The following is a 26,860-nucleotide window of genomic DNA, read 5'->3' on the forward strand; positions in this document are numbered from 1 at the left end:
TTTCCAAGGTCACCATATCCAGATGGATATCTAATTGCATCTCATTCGCCTACCAAGTGGGAGGAAAAGATCTGCCATTTCCGGTTAAGGCTCACTCTACTCGGGCCATTTCTACATCTACAGCCTATCAGGCCAGGTTGTCAATGGATGATATATGTGCTGCAGCTACTTGGGCTTCTCACACATTTGTTTCTCATTACAAATTGGACGTGGTTTTTAGGGGCAGGTCGTCCTTTGGTTCCACAGTACTCAGGAGTATTTTCCTATGAGCCACCCAGGGTGTAGGTGCTAGGGACGCTGTCCCACGGGTAAGAATGTAGGCGAGATAGGAATACATAACATCTGGAAGTTATGTACTCACCATAACGTTCGATGTATGTAGTCCATCTCGCCTCACATTCTTTCTTACCCTCCCACCTTCTCCCTTCCTGGAGGATCTGGAGGTTAGGGGTTTTCTATTATCTACAGTTCCCTTTACTTCAGCTTGTTCTTTTTATCTGGATGTTGTGTATGCATGGGGTATGTATGAGTTTCGCAACAAACTAGATCTGGGGATATGGAGCAGTGCACCATGGGATACCTGCTTAGCCCAGCCAATAGAAGACTTCGAGCTAGAAAAGTTTGGCTGAGTCAGAGCCAGTATTCTGCTCCGAACCCACGGGTAAGAATGTGAGGCGAGATGGACTACATACATCGAACGTTATGGTGAGTACATAACTTCCTGTTCTCAATTACCTCTTTCTTCCCCAGCACACCTCTGACATTTGCTACCTACCTGAGGAAAAATTCTTTGGAGTCTCCTTGGGATATAAGAATACCTATGTAAGCACTTCCAAGCAAAGATCCTGAATTGTCTAAACTTTGTTTATATTTGGGAGACATACATATATCCTCCCATTGTTTCTTTGTGAATTGCTTATCCAGTCTCTCTTCCCAAACCTTTCTAACCTCCTCTGATAGATTCTTATAGTTGTCATGCAATATTGTATATGCTGTACTATTTTATTCCTTTCTTAGTGGCAACTTCTGTTCCAGATTTTGCTAAAAACTCTACCAGTACTGGTCTTTCGTTCAGGTTCATAGGTGTTTACTAGGCTAATGAACACAAGGGTGTTTGTAAGCCTAGCCATACATCCCAAATCTTTGACAAGTTCTGATACCCTTGATAAGTGTAAGCATGGGCCTGGGAGATGAACCATTTACTGGTTACCTGTGTCCGTTATAGACATAGGTGCCAAACCAGGGATGAATTTCCAGTTCCCCATCCAATTGCCCAAGTTGCACTTGAATTGGGTTAGGGAGGAACTCTGCTTCACGTGGATGGGGAGCCTGTTCCACAGATGGGGTAGTGTCTGAGATACATACCTATCTCTCCAGCAGGTCCTATTTATAACACAGGCAAGGTTTACGTTTTTAGAACGGGTAATTTTGGTGCTGTTTTTGTAGATATGCAGGAGGTCCATCAGAGTGGTGTCTGACAATATCTTGTGTGCCAGGCATATATCTCTCCTCAAAAGCCTGTAGGAGACAGAATACAGGGATAGAGCCCTGAGGTTGTCTGTATAGGGCATTTTACTTATGCCCTGTATTCTTTTAGTGAAGAACCTCTGTGGACTTTCCAGTTGTTGGATATGCCTGTTTAGGTACCTACCAAAGGGGGCATTGTACTCAATGATGGGTCTGATGAGTACCGAATACAGTTGAACAATGACTTCCTTGGACTTAGATGCCATACCTTTGTTTATAAGTTGTACAACACAGAATGATTTCCTCACCACTGTAGACACGTGATGGTCAAAGGCTAGATTACTATTTGTGTGTCCCTAAGTTCCTGAGTACTGGGTCAATTGTAAGGGGTGTGTTGTCAATATGGTAGTTACCAGGGATGGATGACTTCCCAAAGGATGCTATTATGCATTTCTTGGCATTTAGTTTTATTCCATGACTCTGACAACAGTTGTCTGTCTGTGTCAACCCCTCATGGAGAACATCTGTGTCAGTGTGAGATTCAATGATGGCTCCAAATTTGCAGTCTTCTGCAGATTTATTCAGCTAGAGACCACTGACATTGGCCTTGACGTTTGAGAAGTAAATGCCAAAAAGGAGCTATCCAAGGACTGATCCTTGAGAGACTCCACTTGTGACTGGCCTATTTGTAGAGGTGGACACCCCAATTCTAACTTTCTGGGTCCTGTCTGTGAGCCACTTGGCTATTCGCCGGGTGACATATAGTTTTGTACCCAACCCCTTGAGTTTGTCAACAATACCTGAGTGAGGTATTGTGTCAAATGCCTTGGCTTAGTGAAAGTAGGCAGTGTGAACGATTTTGCCCTCATCCGTTGCTTTGGTGACCTTCTCAAATAAGTCCACCAGGTTGAGTAGGCATGATCTGCCCTTGACGAAACCAAACTGGGTTGGGTCCAGTGTCTGGAGGTTTACTATATCTCTGTTGATCATCTCCATGATAATTCTTAATATGGTTTTACATATAAGACTAGTGAGACTTATGGGTCTCTAGATGGCCCACCTTTATGCAGAGGGATGACTATTGCCTTTCTCCATTCATGAGGCATGAAGCCTGTTTGGTGGCTACAGTTAAATAGTAATTCCAGAGGCCCTGATAGGTCATGTTTCATGCTATTTACAAGGCATCATGGGATATTGTCTGGGCCCATTGATGCAGAGTTCTTGGTCTTAGAGTATTAAGGACCTGTTCCCTAGTGATATTAGTGAAGTTGTATTTGATATTTCCTGAGGGGAGGTTGAGGGGGGAGAGAGGGGAAAGTTAGAGCTGAATTTATCAGCCAGGAAGTTTACTATGTCTTCTGTCTCCATTTACAATGAGCTCTGCACACAATTGTGTATTGCCTTTGAGGCTGTGGACATAGCTAAAGAATATTTTGTGGTTGTCCTTGGCCTGGGAGGCCAAACTTACCTCAAATTTGGCTTTGGTAGACTTTATTTGCCCTCTGAGTTGTTTAATTTGATGAGAGTGCTTTTATCCTGCTGCGTGCTGCACCTCCTTATTTTTGCCATGATTTTCTTCCTCCTGTTATACAGCGGATTGATTTTGTGATTCCATCAGGGTGGATTGTTTTTTTTTGAGTTTAGGACCCCACTATTTCTTTCTCTTTGCTGTACGCTGATATCAATCACTGATAGGGAAGGCAATCTCTAACCTCCAATCCAAATAAATTCTTGGTGTATTCCCATTCTGCTCCTAATACCTTGGTTCCTTTGCCAGTTTTCTCCAGTACATTCCACTCCTCTATTGCCTGTATCCCTAATTGCAGCTATCCTTATCAGCAGAATCCCCCAGCTTTTCTGAGGGCTTGTTTTAGGCAAAATAAACGTCAGTAGAGTTGCTGAATTTCAAATGCTTTTCTTTTGGCTTCTGTATTACTCTGTAAGAAAATGATGACAAAATACAGTGATAAATTACAAAGCAAACCGCTCCGGTAGTGATTCAGTGCAAACAGTCTGTATAACTGAAGAAGAAACTGCTCAAATTATCATGTAAGGTCAGAATTCTTACGCTTAAGAATAAAAAAAGACTGAAACTGAAGGGCAGCCATATAAAAACCAGCATGGCATGCTATGAACTTAGGCTAGCAAGTGAGGCAAAGGATAACTGCAAGTCCTTCTTGAGTTGCATCAAAAAATTTAGAAATGGATTACAACATTGCTCCTAACTTTTCCACAGCAATGTCTCCCAGTCATACCCAAAAGACATCGCTAGCATACTGGCAAATAAGTTTGCAGGCAACTTCTCCTTTGAAACTTTTATCCTAACTGCAGTTATCCGAGTCCAAACCACCCCCCTCATCCCCACTCCCAAAGGCGGCAATGATCATGTCCTTCAAGTTTCTCTCAAAGACCAAAATTATTTCTTCTATGTTTACTGTCAGTATACTGGTATGCCTAATAAACAACATCAACCTTGTACTTGCTGAACCCCCTCCTTAAACCTTTTAACCTAAGCCTGTGTACATACTACACCTCCTAGCGTACTTCGATAGTGATTCACCTATGGAAGGGTGGACCCACCACAGACCCTGGAAGGCACGTACCCATCATTCTGTAAAGGGTCTATATCACATCGTCAAACTTGTATAAGTTTGAATGATGTTAATACCGAACCCAAAAGTCCGAAGTGCAAAAAGAGCGAAGCCACGGCACATCGATTTTTTTTCCAGGGAAAAAAATTGGGCAGTTTTCTGGGCTTTGCTATTTCCTCCACTGTGGTGCAGTCTCGGAGTTTGTATATTGAAGTAGGGGAGGTGTGGGGGTCACAGCCCCCCAGTTCAGTTTTAGTTTGTTTTTTTTGTTTTTATTGTTAGGGAACAGCGTTGTTTTTCCCTGGGGGGAAAAATTGCTTTTCAGTGTGTTCGGTATTGCTCAGTTATGGACTTTTGGGTTCAATATTGCATTCTTCGAACTTATACAAGTTCGATGATGTGATATAAACCCTCCTTGTAAAGCCATGGAACACATAATTATCAGCCTCTTAAATCATATTAAAAATCTGGTCGGGTCTGACTTCTTTGTAAGGAGTAAGTCAAGCCTGCTTAATCTAGTAGGCTTATTTGAAAAAGATACCCAGGCAGTGGACACAAGGCACAGTGTCCATGCTGCTTATTTTGATTTTGCCAAGGCATTTGTCACCATACCATACAATGGAATCTTAAATAAGCTGATGGCATTTGAACATTGATCCCTATGTGGTAAGGTGGATAGCAAACTGTGTCAAGAACAGAACTCGCATTGGACTTCCAAGATTGGCCTCTGCGAATGTGGGTGTGTGGTTTGTGTTTTTATGTGAGGGCTGTGATGGTGGGTGTTCTGGAGGGCTGTGTGTTCCATGTGGTGTGGTGCAGGTGTTGACCTTCTCCTCTTGACCAGCTGTTCTGGTCTTGGCTGGAGAGTGCATGGCTTCCAATTTGGAGGTATAGGTGCATCTCTCACAAGTCTAAGTGTTGGGAGGTAAGAGGAGAGGGTTGTCTGTGTACATGAGACAGTTGTTACACTGCCTCAGAATGCCTAAGTTTGCCAGGTTAATAGGAGAAAGCACAGGAAACTGACCTTTAGACATGCCAGGCTGGATCATCATTATTACTAAGTACTGGAGCTGTTTTCTTATAGAATGTCTAGTGCTGATAGCACTTGTGTGCTGCAATAATTGCTACAAAAAGCCTGCTGAAGTCCTGGTGAATAAGCTAATTAAAGTGCAAGAGAGAAGAGAAAGTTGAAAGGGATGGAAAAACTGCCCAGACAGCCAATAAACTACAATTTCAGAGCCAGAAACCACTCCTCTTGTGGTAGATACCACCATGGGCGGCACAGTGGTGCAGCGGTTAATGCTGTTGCCTTACAGCAAGAGGTTCTCCGGTTCGATTCTCGGCTGGTGTGCCTTCTGTATGGAGTTTGCATGTTCTCCCTGCGTTCGCGTGGGTTTCCTCCGGGTACTCCAGTTTCCTCCCACATTCTAAAAACATGCTTCTGGAGCATTTCTCTCCAGGCCTCTGCTGAAAACAGGATCTGTGGAACCTAGTCGGATTTTCCCGGTCAACAAATGTTAAATAAAAATAAAATAAAGATACACTGCGCAGAGTGGAGGAGGAGCGTTGACTACAACTCTGATCTGAGATATATAAGTATCCTGTTTTTTTTGGCTTATTTATAGTGATTATTGTTTCTAGCAATTTATATATAGCACTTTTTATTGCCTGCTCCATAGTGTTTACTGCAGTTTATTGTTATTAACTAATCTGCACTGATTTGTTTGCAGTTAAAAGCATTCTGTAGAGTCTCTTTGCTCCTTTATCTGTTTAAAAAACTTTCATTTTGTGGCTTTCCGTAGTGTTTACTGTCTAAAGAGTGTAGGCTAATAGCTTTAGTATTGGTCTCCACCCTCCCTCCCTGTTGGTGTTTTGTTGTTATACTTGGTGGCTTTGCAGTTGCCCTCCCCTACTGTAAATTTGATCTGGGACACTCCTCCCAGTCTAGTGTCATTAGCTCATTCTACCTAATACAGAGAGAACATCTAAGAAGGCCTTTTGTTCCTCCTTTCTCCCTTAAAAAAAAAAATAAAATAATTGCCTGAATCTCCTTGTGTTCTGACTGTGCTTCTCAAACATTTTGGAAATATAGAGTATATTTTAGAGCATTTATTATAACTGTAATTGCCTTAATATTGCTACAACTCAAGTGCTCTAGGTTGCACTGCATCTGAAGTATTTGTGTGTTTTAGCTGCTTTTCTGTATATATAGACTTCTTTGTATATGTAGACTAGCTACTTATTCTGCTGTATTACTGCCTCCTAAATCGTTTTTCAGTTGTGCACTTGCCTTGCTTCATTTAAAAAGTTTTAAATTGCTGATTTTTTTGTAGAGTTTTAATTGCATTTACTGTTTAGGACTACACACTCAAGTGTGTTAGCCTTTTCTGTGTTTATTTACTGTATTATTGCATTGTTTAGCCAGTTTTAACAAAAAAAAAATACTATCTTGTTTGCTCGTTTCCCACCTTTCCTAGCCAGTCCAGAGCTATCCAGACCTTGCTGTGGTAGAGGGAAGTCCTACTGCTTACCAGTGGGAGTGGTGAGCATTGTACTGCCTATGTAACACTAGAGGAGTGGTTTCCAGCTCTGAAATTGTAATTTTATTAGCCTTTTTGGGATGATTTCTATCAATTTCAACTTTCTGGCTTAAAAACGCATGTGTTTGCACATTTTTCGCATCGTGCAGCACCGCGAGGCTACAGTTTAAGTATTCCAGGTGCCAGAAAGTCTGCTCTTCAAATTTTCCCTTAGAACTAGCTGGTTTCTCAGTAATAGCACTAAAATCTGAACCCCTGTGACTATTTTTTATTTTATTTTATTTTACATTTGTTGACCGGGCTAGTCTGGCTGGATAACAAGTCCATTTTCAGCAGAGGCCCGAGGAGAAAAGCTCCACTATCTACTAGTACATTTCAAAATCAAATATATTTTCTCAAAAAAATACATCATTAAAACATTGCAAGGGAGGTATACAAACAGTAATGTAACAAGTTTTCTCATAATAAAATAAGAAAGATACCATTATTCAAATTCAACAAATTTACAGAGAAGGTATAATACTTATTGTTTTAATAGAGGTAGGATCAGAAACAGAAGTTGGAGTGGAGAGGAAAGGAGTAGAGGACTAAGAGAGTAATAAATAAAATAAATTAGGTGTGCTACAGGAACAAAGCCAGTGGTTTTGGAAGTGTAGTTTAATTTTCTGTTTGAAAAGGGGCAAAGATGTAGTCAGAGTTATGTCACTAGGAAGAAGATTCCAGTTCCTACCTACAGTATTAGTGAAAAGACAGTCACCGGCAAAGTTGTTTGACTTGATTGCTTTGGCCATTAGTTTATGAGATGAGCGTAGGGAGTTGAGATTGTTATAGGGGATTATCAGTTGGGAAAGTATTGGTGTGTGGTCAGGTTGATAAAGTATACTATGAGCAATCGAGAGTTGAGGGATAAGCAAGTAGTTTTTGAATTCAAGCCAGCCTAGAAGTTTTAGGTTTAGACAATGGTGGGTTCTGAAGGGATTACCAGTGGCAAAGCGTGCAATATTATTGTAGCAGGTTGTTAATTTAGCTAGATTGCTTTTTTTAAGATTGGTATAAATAGATGAAGCATATAGAAGTGAAGATAAGAGATGTGATTGGGCTATTTTAGTTCTCGTTGCTGGGGTGAGAAAAGGTTTAATTCTATATAGGGATCCTATTTTTCTGTTAACTAATTTGATGGTGTTGTTAATGTGTTGGTTGAAGGAGAGATTATTGTTGATAGTTATACCTAGCAGTTTTGTAGTAGAGTCAGGTGAGATGATAGTGTTTGTGTTAGAGGAGATGGAGAAATGTAAGGGGGTGGTACGAGAGGTGGGGGTGAAAAGTAGAAGTTTAGTTTTTTTGGCGTTAAGTAGGAGGAAACGTTTTGAGAACCATGTTTCAACAGCATTAAATACGTTTTGGGTGAGTGAGATCAGTTCTGTGGTGGAAGGAGCAGAACAGATAAGGGTTGAATCGTCTGCATATTGAATGCATGTTGCTTGTGGGATAGCAGAATGAAGATCATTGATGGAGAGAGAAAAGAAGGGGACCAAGAATGGAGCCCTGAGGAACTCCGATGGAAATAGGCAAAGGAGAAGAGATATGGTTTTCCCAAATGACTGCTTGCTGCCTGTTGCTAAGATATGAAGTGAACCATTTAATAGTTAGGTTGTCGAGTGATAGAGATTCAAGAATGTTAGTTAAGAGAGAGTGATTGCTCTAGAACCTGCTGGAAAGCACTAGGAAGCCTGAAACTGATACAAGCACTCAACTCTCATTGTCAGTAAGGAGAAATTAATCGTAGGCACTAAACAGCCTACAATTGCAAAGTACCTAGCAAAGGTAAGGGAAAACAGCTCTTATACTTTGCAAAAAAAGCACCTAAACAGGCATGTCCAAGGGTCAGCTTCCAGTGATTTCTCCTGTCCACCTGGTGAATCTGGGCATACTGGGGCAGTGCAGCAACTGCCTCATGTACACAGGCAACCCTCTCCTCCTACCACCCAACACTACAACCTGCAAGAAATGCACTTACATAGCCAAACTGGAAGCAAAGCTCTCTCCGGCCAATATTGTGCTAGACAGTGAAGAGGAGAAAGTTAACACCTGCACTGCACCTGAAGCAACTCATACCCTTCAAAACCCACACCATTGACACCCACACATAGCAACACTAAACCCACATATTCGGAGGCCCTTAACATTAACCTGCCCAAGCAAAAAGGACCTCCGAAGCTGAAATGCAAACAAACACCAGTCACAACTAAAGTGACGTATAGCTCACAACACCAGTGTGTCACCCAACAACAGCCCCTAAGGCAAGACAATGTACCCAACACTTGAGTCATAGGTGACTCTATAGTCAGGCACACTGATGTCCCACTCACCAGGCTGAACAAGGAGAAAATTACAGTCAGCTGCCTTTCGGGTGTCAGGATCCGCCACATAACGCATGCACTCAAGTCACTCCACAACAAGTACAAATACAACTCTGTCATTGTCCATGCTGGAATGAATGACTTGAGACATACCTCCCTGGACTACATGAAAAGAGACATGGAAGAGCTCTCGGATCATGTGGCCCAGGCAGGTATGACCCTAGCCCTGAGTAGCATCCTGCCTTCTCCCAGAATGATACCGCAGTATAAGGACAAAATGATTGACTTCAACAATTGGCTAAGCTTCTTGTGTCATTCAATGGGGATCCAGTATCTGTCTGCCTGGGAAGACATGATCGACAAACCACGATGCTTTGCCAGAGATGGTCTGCCCCTAACACCCATAGGATTCAGGTTGCTGGCTAAAGCTCTTGTCACCCCTATAGTGCATTTTTTAGGCAAGGTTCAAAGGACAAAACCACCACCGTAACAGGTATAAGCATGCAAAATCTGATGGTAATGCCACTCAGTGCTAGAAGTCTAAACCTCAAAATGCACTCTCTTGAGGCACTCCTAAAAATGGAGAACATCGACATCTGTGCAGTAACTGAGACTTGGTTCAAGGCTCCAGAGAGCACCCCTACAATACCAGGCTACAACTCTTACAACACTTTTCGGCCACAAAACCAAGACCGAAACACTAAAGGTGGTGGAGTGTCCATATTCACCAAGGATATTCACACCTCCAGGCTAGTTGCCCAACACAATGCATCTGAAATTCTCCAGGTGGAACTAACACTAGGTAAGACTACAATCCAAATTGTAGCTTGCTACAGATCCCCCACCATGCCCCAAGATTCTCACTACACCTTTCTAAACATATTGGAAAATATTAAGATACAACCAAACAGCCTAATACTGGGTGATTTCTGCTACTCTGCCATTAACTGGGAAAACTACTCGTGTACCAACTCCTTTTCCCAACGGTTCTTGGAATTCATAAATTCCAGCGCCCTGGATCAACTAATCCATTGTCCCACCAGGGGCTCCAATATCCTAGACCTGGTCATTACCAACATGGGAGATAGATGCTCCACACCAGTGGTCACCCCCTTATTGGTCAGGTCTGACCATAAGAAAATCACCCTTGACATCCACATCCCACCCCCACTCCCCAGTAAGGAAACCTCCTTAAAAAACTTCTCCAAAGCCAACTTCATGCTACCCAAGTCAGAAGTGACAAACTTCATGACACCCATGCAGATGGGATCTGAAAGTTAGACTGCAGAATCCTACACTAAGGCACTGTACGAGCACATCTACTCGTGCATGAATCGTGCCATCCGAGATAGATCCAAGATGATCTCCTCCAAAAAAAGGAAGCCAATCTGGTGGTCCCCTCTTATAAACGAACTATACAACAGAAGGAAGAAACTGTTGCAGAAAAGAGGAAAATCCCAGGATGCAAAAAACTCCCTCACCACCCTCAGTAAGAGATCCCTCATAAAATCCTCAAAAGCTAGTTACGAAAATAAAATTGCCAAAGATTCTAAAGACAACCACAAGGCATTCTATAGTTATGTCAGGAATCTAAATGGCAATGCTCAGATCTGCTCTAAGCTTCAACAGAATGGCATTAAATATACTGATCCCAAGGATGTTGCCAATATCCTGGCAGATCGATTTATTGCCAGCTTCACCCCCCTCTCACCCCCTAAAGGGCCCATCTCAGTACCAAAAGATTGCCAAATTCCGGTAATCACGGCCACAGGGGTAGAAACTGCACTCTCCAAAGCTAAGAATACAGCATCCATGGGACCAGATGACATCCCAGGCTGTGCGTACTACATGAACTACAAAATGAACTGGCACCTAAGTGTCATGTTTAATCATAGCCTCATCTCAGGCTTTGTGCCCACTGAGTGGCGCACAGCTACAGTTATCCTACTCCACTAGGGAGATCCACCTTGGATCCCAGGAACTACCATCCCATCAGTCTGACGAGCCTGATCTGCAAGGGCATGGAACGCATTATCATGGAACTTATAAACAAAGACATTAGTAAGTTATTTAAGGAACTGGAAATCATTTGAAAATGTTTCTGAGGAAGTTCACGTATTAAACAGTGGATGAAAGTGCTAAATTTATGGCTTCTGGTTTACTTGTTTTTTTTGCCAGCAGGTCTGCAGTTTATTTTTTCGTTTTGTTTGGTTGTCAGCATTTTTTGAGGTTTGTAGTCCAACTGGTGAATCACCATGGCAGCTGAGAGTGCCAATTTAAGCAGTCAAGACAGTCTTTTGGACTTGACTGTGTATCCAGTTCCTGCCAGTGGCTCCAGTCCTGCCAAGGTTGTGGGAGAGAAAACCCAAGAAGAACTTATTGCTTTTATTGTTCAAACAGTCAAAGACACTTATTTCCACCATGTTCAAGGAACATTCTAAGTCGGACATCGCTAGTGATTCTGCAAGCAGTGTGGCTGGTTCAGTCAAAGGCACTAATGAGAAGTCTTCAACAGCTACAGTTTTAGATTACCACCAGATGACACAGGAAGTGACGTCACAGCTAGTACTAGCTGTTTTGCTAAAGCACTGACGACGGTGTTGAACACCACAAACAAGGGAATAAATGAAAGCAATGTGTGGGATTGCATTTGCAAATCTTTCAATAATCCGTTTGCTGATGTTCAAGTTCAAGCATCTGATTCAGCAGCAAATAAGTCGATAACTGATGGTGCTTATACTGACACTATTAACTGTAAAAAGAGCATATATGACCTAGAAAAAAATGGTTTTCGGGTTTGTCACATTAGAGCTAGAGGTATCCTATTTGAGTGAATGTATAAATAGGAAAATTGTGCCTCAGGGCTTAAGGACAGCCAAGTTCCCTAATTGTGTAACTTCTGGTGATGAACTGAGTACCAACTTTATTGAGCTTTATAACAATACTGGCATCACCATGATGGGTTTTTTGGTTGAACACTACTTGAAAGAACTTGAGACTATTAGGGAAAATATTAAATCACTAGATGAGAAAATCAAATGCTTTGGATGTTTTAAAGATTATATTCTTTTATACAACGGTGTAGAAGCGAAGGCTGACAGGCACCGGGCTTCCATTGTGACTAGGAAACAACATAAACTAAAAAGAGACATTTTGGCTTATCAGGCCAAACATGCATATTTATTACAAGATAGGGTAGAAGACCCTTCTGTTAAGATCTACAACAGCAGTGACAGTGGAAGTCCTGCTTTAAACAATGGGGCTAAGGAAGCCACAAATACTATAGCATTTTCAACAACAAATGATGTTGGTTCTAGAGGTTCTGACAGGAACATTGGACACAATAGTGTATCTAATGGAGAAGTTGGCGCCATTTCTGACTTTTAACAACCAACATTCTAGCAATTCTTCTAATGGAAATTATGCTGAAATACTTGTCAATGGAAAGCAGGGACCTGACCAAGGCCCTTTTTCGCTGGCAGTGCCAGTCAACAAATAGACTCAGAAATGGAACAATACGTCCCACAACAAATGGAAGGGGAAAGGGAGAGGGAGATACCCCAACCAGAGGAAATACAAGTGAATGCATAAAGACAAGCTGAAGATTTTAGCATCAATGTTATTAATTTATCTGGAGTTGCTTTATCCACTGAAACTGTTAATGTTTTGAAAAAAGGTTTTTCATTTATACCTAATAATAGAGTGAATACTGGTAGATTGTTAATAGATTTTAGATTATATTTAAGAAAATTGAACCTAAGTATATAATGCATGATGTGTTGGTCACTGTTCAAAGTCCTTCCATGACTGGGCCGAAAAAAGCTAGTACTTTTAACCCCCCACTACATACTACTTTGCAAATGTTTCAAAATCAATGTGAAAATGAGTTTCGCAGGATGACAGGTTATGTAAGTGATGACAATCTAAGTTTCTCTGAAAAGGGAGCTTTGCAAGATTTATGTAAAAATTCTGATATTAGAACAATGAAGGCCGACATTAGGGGTAAAATTGTGGTCATGGATACCATTCAATATAATGAATCTATGATAGACATGTTAAGTGACAGTGAGACATACAAAGTGACTAGTGTCAATGTTGTTAAAAAAAAGTTTTCAACGAGTGGATACACTGTTTTGTCATGTTTAGCCAAGGAGAATTAGATCATCAGAGTTATGAATATTTGTTGGTCGAACACCCAAAATTGGCTACATTATTTGGCATTCCAAAATTACATGTTGACCAGCATAACCTACCTTTTAGACCTATTATTTCCGCAAAGCATTCCAAAACTGAGAATATATCTATTTGGCTTGACTATATTCTGAATCCTATTGTACAGAGAACTAGATTTTACATCAGAGATTCCTGGCATTTATTGGAAGAACTAAGGAATATAGATGTTTCATCTAGTTCTGTCAGTTTTGCTACTCTTGACGTCAAGTCCTTATGTACTGCTATCAAGCAAACAGAAGGATTAGAATATTTGAGGGAATACCTGACTTTATATTCTGATGGTGAGAAACACAAGGTTAGCACCATTTGTGATCTAATGGAGTTAGTCCTAGAGAATAATTTCTTCAGATTTGGTAAACATATTTATCAACAGATTTCAGGAGTAGCAATGGGAGCGAGGGTGGCACCAGCTTTTGCCAATTTGGTTATGGCAAATTGGGAGCTTAAATTTTTGGTTAAACATCATCTTTTCAATAGGGCACTTGCATATTTTAGATTTATAGATGATTTACTTTTTTGTGGAATGGCACTTTTGAAGAATTTTCTGACTTGGTGACAGATTTGAATCACAGTACTGACTTCTTGGTCTTCAAATTGAGTGGTTTTGGGGATAACATTCCCTTTCTTGATGTCCTCCTTAGTATAGATACAGTTAATAACACATTGAAAAGTCAAATATACAGGAAAGAGGTTTTGCGTACCAGTATTTACACAAGGACAGTTTACATCCTACACATATGAAAAAAGGAGTAGTGAAGGGCCAAATAATTCGTTTGAGTAGGCTCACCACTGATGATGATGTATTTCAAGTGAAGTAGGATTTTTAAGGTCATTATTCTTGGTAGAGGTTACGCATTAGACTGGATTCAAAAAATAGAGAAAGAGTTAATTTCTTCAAGGAAGGGGGTTGCTAAACCGATTCTTCTTTCTAGTCAGATAGGTTTAAGTTCTAGTTCCAAAGTTTTAGAGAATACCAGTAGTTACCACCTAGCGTTCCCTTTACCGATTGTTGACGAAATGTGGTTCATCAGGGACATCATCGTTAACAATTGGAAAATGATATTAGGAAATAAAGATTTGGTTGGTACTTTAGGGATGAAACCCACTTTCACTTACAAAGGAGTTAAAAACTTAAAATCTATGCTGGAAGATAGATCATTATCGGTATCAGGACATGACAAGAGCAGCCAGTATTAAGGGTGGTACTTATGCATGCAATAACTGTAGGCAGTGTAGTTTTATTAGTAACAGTACTAGTGTATTCATAAAATCTCTTAATTACACCATTTGGTCTAAGAGTTATTACAATTGTAATTCAGATTATGTTGATTACATCGCCAATTGTGTTTCATGTGAACATTATTACATAGGAAAAACTAAAAGGCTTCTAAAAAGAAGAATCTATGAGCACAATTTGGCTATAAAAAACAAAGATCAGTTTAATTCTTTGGCCAAACATTCTTTAACATGTAGAGATTTTAAGAAATTTCAATTTTCAGTTTTGGAAAAAATCAACACTAGTGAATTTGGAGGAGATTTAAACAATGTCTGAGAATGCGAGGAGACATTGTGGCAACTTTTGTTGGGGGCTGATAGGTTGCCTGGCCTCAGTGATTATATCAATTTAAAATGTTTTTTGAAATATAGATAGGTGTTTGAGACCATATGCATGTGATCCATGTGTGTTTTGTGTGAGGTGTACATGTGTGTACACATACACGTTCATATCACTCTGATTCCCTTCAGAGACATATGATTTACATTATTCATATATATATATACATATTTTTCTGTTTTATACATATATTATATTATATACATTTTGGTGTGTGTACTTGTGTGTATATATCATCATCATTTTTATATTGTCATATATATTTTTTACGACATTTATATATATATTTTTTCATATGTGTATTTTATATTTTCTTAGTGACTGGTTCTATGTTTGTGCGTGTGTGTGTGTGTGTGGGGGGGGGGTACAAGTCTATATGTGCATATGTGTGTGTGTGTGTGGGTGTGTGTATGCATGTGATTGTTGTGTCTATGTGGGAGAGGTCTTTGGATATGCATTTCATATGCTCAAGTTGATTATTATGCTATTCACACAGCATGAATTTACACTGCATTTTTATGACTGTATTTTTGCATTTATACATATGTATGTGTGTATATATGTGTATATACATTCATTTGTATGTGTGTGTGTGTATATATATATATATATATATATATATATATTATTATTATTTGTTATTATGACAATACTTCATTTTTGTAGAAAATCACGTTTATTTTTTCAATTTGATGGTCATGATGTCATTTCCTGTTTAGTAAGTTATTTAAGGAACTGGAAATCATTTGAAAATGTTTCTGAGGAAGTTCACATATTAAACAGTAGATGAAAGCGCTAAATTTTTGGCTTCTGGTTTACTTGTTTTTTTTGCCAGCAGGTCTGAAGTTTATTTTTTCATTTTGTTTGGTTGTCAGCATTTTTTAAAGACATTGGCAACCTTCAAACACTGGACCCCACCCAGTTTGGGTTTGTGAAGGGCCAATCTTGTCTCCTGAACCTGATTGACTTCTTCGAATCAGTCTCCAGAGCTTTGGACGAGGGTAAGATGGTCCACACAGCCTATCTGGACCTCGCCAAGGCCTTCGACACCATCCCCCACTCTGAAATCATAGATATACTTACTAAGCTAGGCACAAATCCCTACGTCACTCGATGGGTTGCCAAATAGCTTACTGACAGAACCCAGATTGTAAAAGTAGCCAACTCCAAATCCAGCTCCAGACAAGTGGAGTACCTCAGGGTTCAGTCCTGGGACCACTCTTGTTTGGCATCTAGTTCTCTGAAGTACAGGCCAACACTAAGGGACTCTGGCTAACAAAGTTTGCAGATGACTGCAAACTGGGAGCCATTATTGAATCTCCAAATGATGTGGATATTCTACAAAAGGGCCTTACAGAAACAGCTGCCTGGTGCCAGAGCCATGGGCTCAAGCTTAATGCCAAGAAATGTATAGTTGTCCCCTTTGGAAAAAAACATGTACCCATGAATTACCACATAGGTGGCAGTACACTAAACATTGAAAGTGTGATGAAAGACTTAGGGACACAGGTGGACAGTGGTTTCACTTTAGATAACCACATCGCCACATCAGTCAGGAAATCCTTCTATGTGGCACACCTCATCACTAAGGGCTTTTCATCCAGAAAAAAGGAGGTCATTGTCCCACTGTACTCATCCCTCATTAGACCCATTATAGAGTATAATGCCCCATTTGGTATGTACCTCACAAGACATCTGCAACAGCTGGAAAGGCCACAGAAATACCTCACTAAAAGAATCACAGGCCTAAAGCAGATGCCATATGCTGACCGTCTAAAAAAAAACTCCAGCTATACTCTGTGGCATATCGTCTACTCAGAGGCGATCTCTGTTTAATATACAAGGCCACTGCAAACCCTGAGCTGTTGGACATGCTCCACTTAAAGAAATCCCAATCCCTCAGAGCCACACGCTCTAGGGATTTAAACCTTGTCATCACAATGAACAAAACATGCTGGAGGGATAGGTTCCTGACCCAGAGACTCCCCATACTCTGGAATAGACTGCCCATACATGTCAAGCAGAGTGCCTCCTTGGCCCTCTTCAAAAGGAACCTTGATGATTGAATGGGAAATAGAAAATTCACCCCGGGGATCATGTCAGTCGCCCTGCTAGACAGGGGTCCAGGGAAGTAAATATTGTGGGAAGAAATATCCAGGGAGTTGTTATGGCTAGGCTTGTGTAGGACCTAGGGCCGATAGCCTAGTACCAACCTATGAACCTAAGATAGGTTACCTAGTGCTTACCACTCTCACTGATAAGGTGGAAGGCTTCCCTCTAACACAGAAGGTTGGGTAACTCAGAAACTTAAAAACAGTCGTGGATACAGACTCTGGCAACAGGAATGGCAGAAAACAAGCTTAGAACTTTTTTTGTTCAGAATAAACAGTTAACTTGTAGCTGGAATACCTCAAAAAGGGTTTAAAAGTGTGCAGCTGAAGCTCTGGATACTGCAGACCTGTATTGAGACTATGCTACTCAATTTTAAGGTTAAGAACTCCGTAAGAAAAAAACTCACAGTGAAGCACAGATTAATTACTTATAGTCCAAAGAATAGCACTTGCATGGCTACATATACAGCGTTATTATGGCAATTTGTAAAACATGTATTAAAAGAAAATAATTTATACAGTAAATTAACTGCACTGAACAGTAGGCATACATTAAAGTTAATATTTTATGGAAGTTATACAAACATTAAATTGGATCTTTTATGCAAAAGTTAAGACAAAGATTGCTTTGATGTTTGCATTGTACAACACACAAATAGGAAATATTTGCACAAATACAAAATTGGAGATGGGCTCCGAAGTGGGTGCCCACAGTGGGCTGATAAAAGAGCAGAAGAATGTACAGTGAAAGTGAGATATATTTTGTTGTGTCGTGGAAAAGGAAGCTTTGGATACGGATAGAGAAGATAATTAGTGTGAGATGAGGTAGAGCTGAAGTTCTGTGATTCTTTAGTGAGGAATGTGTAGCAGAAGATATGTGGGGAGGGACAGGCTTGTGGATTTTTTCACTGTTTTTAATTGGTTGCGTTTGCGTCATTGGGGAAGTTGATCCAGTTTAGCCATTTGAGAGCTACATGGGAGTGTACTCTGTCAGAAGATAAGGTATGCTGGAAACAGTTCTTTGGTTATTTTCTAGGAATGTTAATGGACCTGATGGTCAGCAGAAGAATCAAGTACTTAAATATATGAGGGAAGAAACAGCACAACTTGCAATGCTGTAGGGAGTACATTTAACCAACAAGAAGCATTAAACAGTGGTGTTTAGCAGAGCACTTAGAGCTAGAAAAAGGAAAATGATTTTGATTTGTAAGGAGCCTGTGCAGCAACTGAAGAAACAGAGGAAGTTGCATTTGGCAGATATATAATGATCTGAAGTAGTTAACTTCATTTGATCAGCAACCTGTGGGTATCGGATCCATCAGCTTTCCAAGCTAAAAGATCCGAGCTCTCAGCTCCTCCCCCTTACCCGTAATGCCCTGCCACCTCCCTCCAGTCCTCAGATCTCGTTTGCCGCGGCTTCTGATAGCTTCAAGCGATGAGCTCTTGGCGTTGGGTGAGAGTTTTAAAAAACCTTTAAAACTTTTTCTAAGATTTTTGTTTGTTGAGCGAGTGTAGTAGGCCCTTAGTTTCTGTCTATATACTTTTTTTCGGTTTTCTTGTGGCAAACTTACTGTTTAAATTAAATTTTTCCCTCCCCTTTTCTGTGTGTGTGGTCGTGTGATGGCTGAAGGGCCTAAGGCCATTTTTTCAAAATGCACTGAGTGTGGCCATAAGCTGTCCCCAGTGGATGGCCACACTCAGTGCGTTCTCTGCCTAGGGGTAGCCCACTTGTCTTCTGGCTGCCAAGTGTGTGCGGCCTTCAACCCCCGGGCTGTGAGGGATAGGAGGAATAAGTTAATCCTGGCGGGGCTTTTGCCCACGGATTCTTCTTCCTCCTCTCCCTTTAAGGCACCAGCCACAGCTGCGGCTGTCCTGCCTTCAGTTCCCCCTCCCCCTCCCCTGACTGGGACTCAGCCTCCCTCTGTGTCTCAGGGAGAGGGGGACTCTTCTACTAGAGAGAAGAGGCACAAGGACAAGGAGCGGCATAAAAGCCATAAGAGGCGGGCAGAGTCTCATCCCTCTGCTACGCCAGCTAAGGTAGTTAGCCCTCCCAGGAGCATCTCCGGATCTCCACCCTCTCGGCTCCGTTCCCCCTGCTTTTCTCCGGAGCCGGAGGAAGAGTACCGGTCTCCCTGTAGGTCTTCAAGGCGGCCTTCCCGGCCCACTTCAGCGACCTCTTCGAGATCCACCAGAAGCATGTCTGATGCTGATTTGGACCGGATGCTGCGTCGATTCTTGCAGGCCCAGATGCAGGTGGGGGTGCTCCTGCCCCCCCCTTTCCGGGGGGAGCTCGGCCCCTTTCTTTGCCCGAATTGCTCCTTCTCCGATTTGCTATCGGGTTTCGGAGTCTTTGGATCTGAGCCGTTTCGGACCCGGAGAGTCGTCGGCACCGACAGTGGTGGCTATTTTGACGCCGACAGTACCCTCGAGCGTGTCGGATCTGAGCTCTGTGGGCCGAGAGCCGAGCTTTGGATCCGCAGGGGTGAGTGTGTCTTCGGCTCCATTTCGGTCGGAGCACACTCCCCTTTCGGGTCCGATCACATCGGCTCTGACACCGATCCTTGCGTCGGAGCCGAGGGGGCTGCTCTAGGAGCCAGGGGAGAGTGGTTCGCCCCCGGCTTTTGATGTAGCGGAGAGGGTTCTGCCGAAAAGTTCCAGGTCCCCGGTCCGGGCTACAGATCCACCCGTCACTCCCACGCATTTGGGCCTATCCTCCATCGTCCGGCCCCAGGGAACAGCCTGCATCGGTGCTCCAGGTGATTCCCGTAGGGGAACAGGACCCCATTGGTGAGCCCTCCTCGGACAGTCCCTCCGAGGAGGTGCCTCACAAACGATCTCCTTTGGAGACATTATGGAAATGCTACGTATCAGAGGGGGGTGGTCTGCCCAAAAACCTTCCTCCGATGAGTCTGTGTTTCTGGAGGGGTTTGACGCAGGCCCGTCTACCTCTTGGGTGTCCCCCCCCGGCTGATCCCCTGGTGGACTTGATTACTACCAGGGTTTGGAAGGAGCCGGACACTGTAGAGCCAATCCCTAAAAGACAAGACAAAATAGTCAGTCCCCCTTCTGACAGACAGGCTTGGAATAAAGGGTCCCCAGTAGATGCCATGGTGGTGGCGGCTGCCACTAAGAAGGAACTAGCACAGAAAAGTTCCTCGGTCCATCCTCCTGATAAGGAATCTCGGACGATGGACCGTATTGGAAAGCTTCAGCTACCTTTTCCATAAGGACGCTGAATTGCCTGGCACATGTCATCAGGCTCCAGTGGGACTTGATAAAGGAATACGCTGGAGCTCCTCCAGAGTCCATGGCGGCCGAGGACAAACGGACCTTCTCTGCTCGCATGGCCACTCTAAAGTCATTTTCTAACACTTGCATGCGGCTTTTCTCCCATGCCACGGAGGGAGCGGCTAGAGCTAGTGGAGCAGGAATTGCCTTACAGCGCCACGTCTGGCTTCGCCTTTGTGACTTTGCAGAACCCTTCAAGGCGTCCTTCGTGAACGCTCCCTTTGACAGTCCTATGCTATTCGGCAAAACCGTACGCGACACTGCTCCAGAGCGAGAAAGACTGGATGACGCTGTCTGCCATCGGGATCCGCTTCTCTAATCTTCAAAGGTCCTTCTCAAGGAACCAGAGAGGACAGAAGAAGATGTGGTTCCGGAAGTCCCAGCAGTCCCGTCCCGCTCCGGACCCCTCGTCTTTCAGAGGCAGAGGAGGACAAGGTGGACGCCGGCCCAGAGGCAGAGGGCGGCCGAAGAATTTCAGGTCCAGAGAATCTTTCTCAGACCTACCCACGCAGCAGCCCTGAGGGCTTGCCCGTCTATCCCTCTCTGGAGGCAGTCGGGGGGGGGGCGTTTTTCGGAGCACCTGCAAAGTTGGGAGTCCATTACTACAGATCGTTGGGTGCTCCGAATAATATCCAGAGGTTACACTATTCCCTTTCTGCATCTTCCCCCTCTTAACGAAGCGCCTTCCCGATGTCCCACCCGATCAAAGGGAGGTGGCGGTTTCAGAAATTTCGAAGTTGCTAGAAAAACGGGCCATCCAGCATGTCCCCCTAGAGCAGTCCGGATTAGGCAATTACTCCAGGTTCTTTTTGGTGCCAAGAAAGACGGGGGACTTAAGGCCAGTTCTGGACCTGTCATCTCTAAACCTGTTCATTGCCAAAGAGAAATTCAGGATGGTCACTCTACAATCTATTCTCCCTCTCTTACAGGAGAACGACTGGATGTGCTCCATAGACCTCAAGGATGCGTATTACCACATTGTCATGGACAGACGGTCCAGGAGATTTCTCTGCTTTCGGCTACGAGACAGTCACTTTCGGATTAGGGTTCTCCCGTTTGGCCTCACCACAGCCCCCAGGGTGTTCACCAAGGTCATGGCAGTTGTAGCTGCCCACCTGAGACTTCAGGGAATTCAGGTCTTTCCGTACCTGGACGATTGGCTCCTCACCGCCCCCAACAAGCATCTGCTTTGCTCCACCAGGGATTACTCCCTAGCCATGGCCCAGCGTCTAGGCATTACTATAAATTTTCAGAAGTCGTCTCTTCATCCTGTGCAAGTTCTGGATTTTATAGGGGCCAGAATAAATACATGTCAAGCCAAAGCCTTTCTAACAGCGGACAGGTTGTGCAACTTGTCACTACACGTAATGGCGCTCCTACAGTCTCCAGCCCCACCTGCAGAGTTGGTCCTGAGAGCCTTGGGCTCCATGGCAGCAGCCATAAGCCTGTCACCTTTAGCAAGATTGCATATGGGAGTTCTACAATGGACTCTTCAGGTTCAAAGGTCTCTCCTACTCCACCCATTAGAGTCTCCAATTCCCCTGAGCAGGGTTTGCAGGAACTCCCTTCTTTGGTGGCTCCATTCCCGAGAGCTGCGGGAGGGGAGACCGTTTGTGATGCCTCGACCACAAGACATGCTGACCACGGACGATTCTCCCCTCGGGTGGGGGTGCATTCTATGGGTAGAACCGTCCAAGGCACGTGGACTCACTTAGAGACTGTTCTGCATATCCGTGTCCTGGAGATGAGGGCGGTGCTTCTAGTGTTGCATGGCCTTCAAGACCTTCTTCCTCTGGGACTATTGCAATTCAGACAGACAACATGGCAGTAGTCTGGTATATCAACAAACAGGGAGGAACCAGATCTTACCCTTTTTGTCGAGAAGCTGTGAGAGTTTGGGAATGGGCGATTTCCACCAACCGCTTTCTGATAGCAACGCATATTCCGGGTCGGTCCAACATTCTAGCGGACAAGTTGAGTCGCTCGATCCTCACACCTTACGAGTGGTCTCTAAACCCATCAGTAGCGAATCAGATCTTCCTCAGATGAGGTCAATCTTGCTGCAATCTTTTTGCTTCTCCTTCAAACACAAAATGCAGGGGAGAGCCCCAGAGACGCCCTGGTGCATGCTTGGCCCCCCGTTCTCCTTTATGCTTATCCTCCTCTTCCGCTAATGGCAACATTTCTGCAGAAAGCTCATCGGTTAGGGAGCAAGATAATCCTCATAGCCCCATTCTGGCCTCGCCAGATCTGGTTCCCTTACCTGCGGTCTCGCAGTGTAGTTCCTCCTTGGATCTTAAATCCCATTCCGGATCTGATCTCTCATCCTGCAGGATTACAGCCCCCAAATCTGGGCGACCTCAAGCTCATGGCTTGGTTGATCCAGTTCCACTAATCGCAAGGACTCCTGGTATCTCATCTCCCATAAAATCTATTCTGGTAGCGAAGCATAAACCTTCTACTAGAAAGATCTACAGAAGTAAATGGAAGCGTTTTTCCATCTGGGCCAAAAATAGAGATTTAGATCCTTTTACTGCTCCCATCCCAATGGTTCTTGAATTCTTGTCCCATATTTTTTACCAAGGAGCTAGTGCTTCTACAGCCAAAGTCCAGTTGGAAGCTATTTCCCATTTCCACATTGGGGATAACCTTGGCCCCTTAGCGTCCGCTAAGATATGCAAAACCTTTTTGAAGGGCACTTTTCTGTTGAAACCTCCGGTCAAGAATGCGGTTCCACCTTGGGACTTAACCTTGGTTCTTCAGGCCTTGACTGGCCCACCCTTTGAACCTGCTGCTTTGGTTGAGTTAAAATTGTTATCTTGGAAAACGGCCTTCCTGATTGCAATTACGTCAGCCAGGAGAGTATCTGAGCTTCAAGCCCTTTGCATGAAACCCCTGTGTCTGGTCTTCCATAAGGACAGAGTGTCTCTCAGGACTAACACTTCTTTCTTGCCTAAGGTAGCCTCTGAATCCAATATCAACCAATCCATTAATTTGCCTGTGTTTTTCCCCAACTTTCAGAACAAAGGGGAATACAGATTGCACTTATTGGATGTGCACAGACAATTGCGTTTTTACTTGCACAGGACGGCTACTACTAGGAAATCAGATCAACATTTTGTTTCTTTCGCTAAACCGTCTTTGGGTAAGCCTATTACGAAAGTTACCTTGGCCTGATGGATATCCCAGTGCATCGGACATGCTTATTTAGCCTCCGGCCAGCCTGAACTCTTGGGGGTCCATGCCCATTCTACCAGGTCTGTGGCTACTTCTGGAGCATTGTGGTCGAGAGTACCTCTAGATGACATCTGCTCAGCAGCTACTTGGTCCTCTTCTCATACCTTCATTTCTCATTATAAGTTGGATCTGATTTCCAGGAGTAGGGCATCTTTAGTCTCCGCAGTGCTCCGGAATATCCTTCCTTGAGGTCCGCCCAAGGATTTAGGTAGCTGGGGACTCTGTCCCACAGGTTGCTGATCAAATGAAGTTAACTACTTCAGATAAAGAAGTTATGTACTCACCATAACATTCCATCTGAGTAGGTAACTTCATTTGTCTGCAACCGACCCCCCACCCCTTCCCCCTAACCTGTTTTATGGTTATTTCCATGACGCAAGGTTTCACCTTGTCTTGCATTAGGTTAGTGTTCCTCTTTTGAGGGTCTTAGTCTGTTTCTTGTTTTTAGGCAAACTCGATCTGAGGACTGGAGGGAGGTGGCACAGCATTATGGGTAAGGGGGAGGAGCTGAGAGCTCGGATCTTTTAGCTTGGAAAGCTGCCGGCTTGGATCCGAGGACGGATCCGTTACCCACAGGTTGCAGACAAATTAAGTTACCTACTCAGATGGAACGTTATAGTGAGTACATAACTTCTTTTTAAGGCAGTTCTGGCAGGGAATGAAGATAATTTTTTAATTTGTGCGTGTATAACACATTAATAGAGCAGAGTAAACTGAAAAGGATCCCAAATTAAGTAATTAGTTTTCAGCAGGGGCTTTCTTTTTGTATGGTGATTGGATTATGGTTACCTTTAGGAAAAATGTTTGGGTGGGATAGAGAAGGCTTAGTATTTCTAAACAGGGAAGATTTCTTGGGACATACACGAAAGTTATTGGTCTGTTAAACATGGATGTTATGTTGTCCCATCTTACCTTAGTTCTTGCTGGTTGGGTTTGGAGACGCTCTTAGGCTCCGACTCAGCTGGTGTACAATAGTTTGAGAACTTTTACTGGCTCGAGGCTACCCCTTATCCCCACATGCCTAGCGGCAGCTACTCAGATCTTGTTTGCCGCTTGCAGCATCGAGATTGCTCCATACTGGCTCAGGTAAGTACTTTGTTTTTTTCTAGTTATTGCTAATTTTTGGTAAATTTCTGGTTATATTGACTCATTACAGCGTGCATCTTTCCTAGTTAGCCTAACAACCCTCTTTCTCTCTCTCTCGCCGTTGTGTTTTTAGCCGTCGTTTTCTTCTTCAGGCTTGCTTTCCCCTTTAAGTTAGAGGCTTTTTCCCTTTCCTCACCTCTTTTTTGGGATTGCCAATTAAGTTAGAGGTTCTCCCATCGTGGAGTTGCCATTTAAGTTAGAGGCTTCCTTTCAAAAAGAAAAAAGAAAATTTTAAGGTTCTTTCCTTTGTGGTTATCAGCCTGTTTGCTTCTACTTGTTGTGGGCTTTGAGTGATAGTTTTCTGTTTTCTTTGTGGAAACTTTTTCCCTGATTAGTGCTCATTATGTCTAAAGAGTCTAAACCCTCTGGGTTTAAAAAATGCGACTCGTGTTGACAGAAAATGTCCCTTACGGATGGGCACACAAGTTGCATTTACTGTTTAGGGACTCTTCACCTGCAGGAGTCTTGCTCGAACTCTCATGCTTTGAGTTCTAGAGTCTTGCAGGGAAAAAAAATAAGCTTATTTTACGTGGTCTCCTGAAGAACCCCCAAGATGCCTCATCTCAGGGTCCTCAGCCAGCCAAAGTGTTTGAGAAACATTCCAAGCCATCGGTTCCGAGCTTGTAACAGACAAATATTACTGAGAAGCCTTCGGCTCTGTCAGCCCCCAGCATTGGCTCTGACAATGCTAAGTCTCCAGCGGCTCCATCTTTGTCCTCAGAGCTGGTCCAGATCCATAAGAGATCAAGGTCTCCTCTTTGGAGCTGGTATGCTCCGCTCCACAATCTCCTCTGCTGCAACCTGGAGGAGGCAGTCATCAGTCCTTTTCACACTCCTCTCAGTCCTCCAGAGTTTCGGGTCATGACTTGCAGAGAGTGGTCAACAGGCTCCTCGTGTCACAAGCACTTCCTAATTTACTCTCGAGTCCAGCCCATAAGGATTTGGCTCCTTCGGCCCTCCCAGCTTCTCCATCGAATCCTCCTCTGACTCTCTTGAACTTGGAGCTGGAGTGTATGGAGGTCATGGTGGTGGAACTGTCGGCTCCAGTTTCTTTTCCCTTATCAGTATCAACGACCACACCAATCTCCTCGATATCTCAGTCTGTCGACTGGTCTGAGCGCCGAAGCCTTGTCACAGGCTCAGAGGAGAGAATTGGCATTGGATCCTTGTCCAACCAAGCTCTCTCTCTGAGCTTTGGCGCAGGTGAGCTCTGCTCCTACATCGGCCTCAGAGCCTTTGCTCCCAGTTCGAAGGCGATCTGGAGGCTCTTTCGAATCGGGACCGTGGCGCCTTTGAGGTGATGAGCGTGCTGTCTCCTGAGACTGCTCCACCCTCTACTCTATTGGGTCCTTCTCCCTCGATGCCTGTGCCGGCCTTTGTCCCTCCTCCTGCCCAGTGTATGGAACCTGTGCCCAAGGACGCCCCACTGGGTGACCCCACTTCTTCTGAAACCTCCTCCGAACATTCGGAGGTGGTCCCTCAGAAGAAGAAATGCAAGAGGAAGCATCTAGACTCCCCTGATTGTATCACTTCAGATATGGACCTGGATGAGTCGGAAGGATCCCTACAGTCCCCCTCTGAAGATGTCTCCTTTTCAGACATCTTGGAAATCCTTAGACAGAGAGGGGTGGCTGGAAGTCCCTAGCCCCTTCTGAGGACGAGTCAGTATACCTAGACACATTTGGTTCCTGACCCTCCACCTCTTGGGTGTCTCCACCTTTCAACCCACTTTTGTCTGTAGTGAGTTGAAAGGTGTAGAGCGCTCCAGAGACCATGAGACCTGTTCCGAGGAGACCCAACAAATTTATTACAGCTATAGAAGATAAGTCTTTCCTCTCCAAGGGAGTCCCTGTTGATGCCATGGTAGTGGCAGCAGCCACCAAGAAGAAACTTGCGGAAACATCTTCTTCTGTCCATCCGCCGAACAAAGAGTCTCTTACGACGGACAGGTATGGGAAGCGTATGTTTACTTAAGCGACTTTTACTCTCTGATCGCTGAACTACTTGTCACATTTCGCACGACTTCAGAGAGCTCTTTTGAAGGAGCTAGGAGATGCCCTGCAAGATCCTACAGCTGAGGGAGTTACGAACAGGGCAGCTACCCAGCTTGTGACCTTGTCCTCCATGGTAAACTCCTCCTTCAGGCTTAGTTCTTAAGCAGCAGATGGAGCGAGTAGGGCAGCAGGTACCGGAGTAGCTTTACACAGACACTCCTGGATGCACCTTTGCCAATTTGCGGAGCCCTTTAAGTTTTCATTTACCAACACCCCCT

At 43.7% G+C, this 26,860-nt stretch overlaps 1 protein-coding gene across 1 annotated transcript in view; it reads left to right on the forward strand.

Annotated features, from left to right (window-relative positions):
• Window positions 1-26,860, forward strand: part of KNTC1 (kinetochore associated 1) — a 3,090,908-nt gene that overhangs the window by 1,197,076 nt on the left and 1,866,972 nt on the right. The gene's annotated exons all lie outside the window — the stretch shown is intronic.

Source organism: Protopterus annectens, chromosome 4.part0, assembly GCF_019279795.1.
Source record: "Protopterus annectens isolate FY-2018-M chromosome 4.part0, PAN1.0, whole genome shotgun sequence".
Classification (NCBI taxonomy): Eukaryota; Metazoa; Chordata; order Ceratodontiformes; family Protopteridae; genus Protopterus; species Protopterus annectens.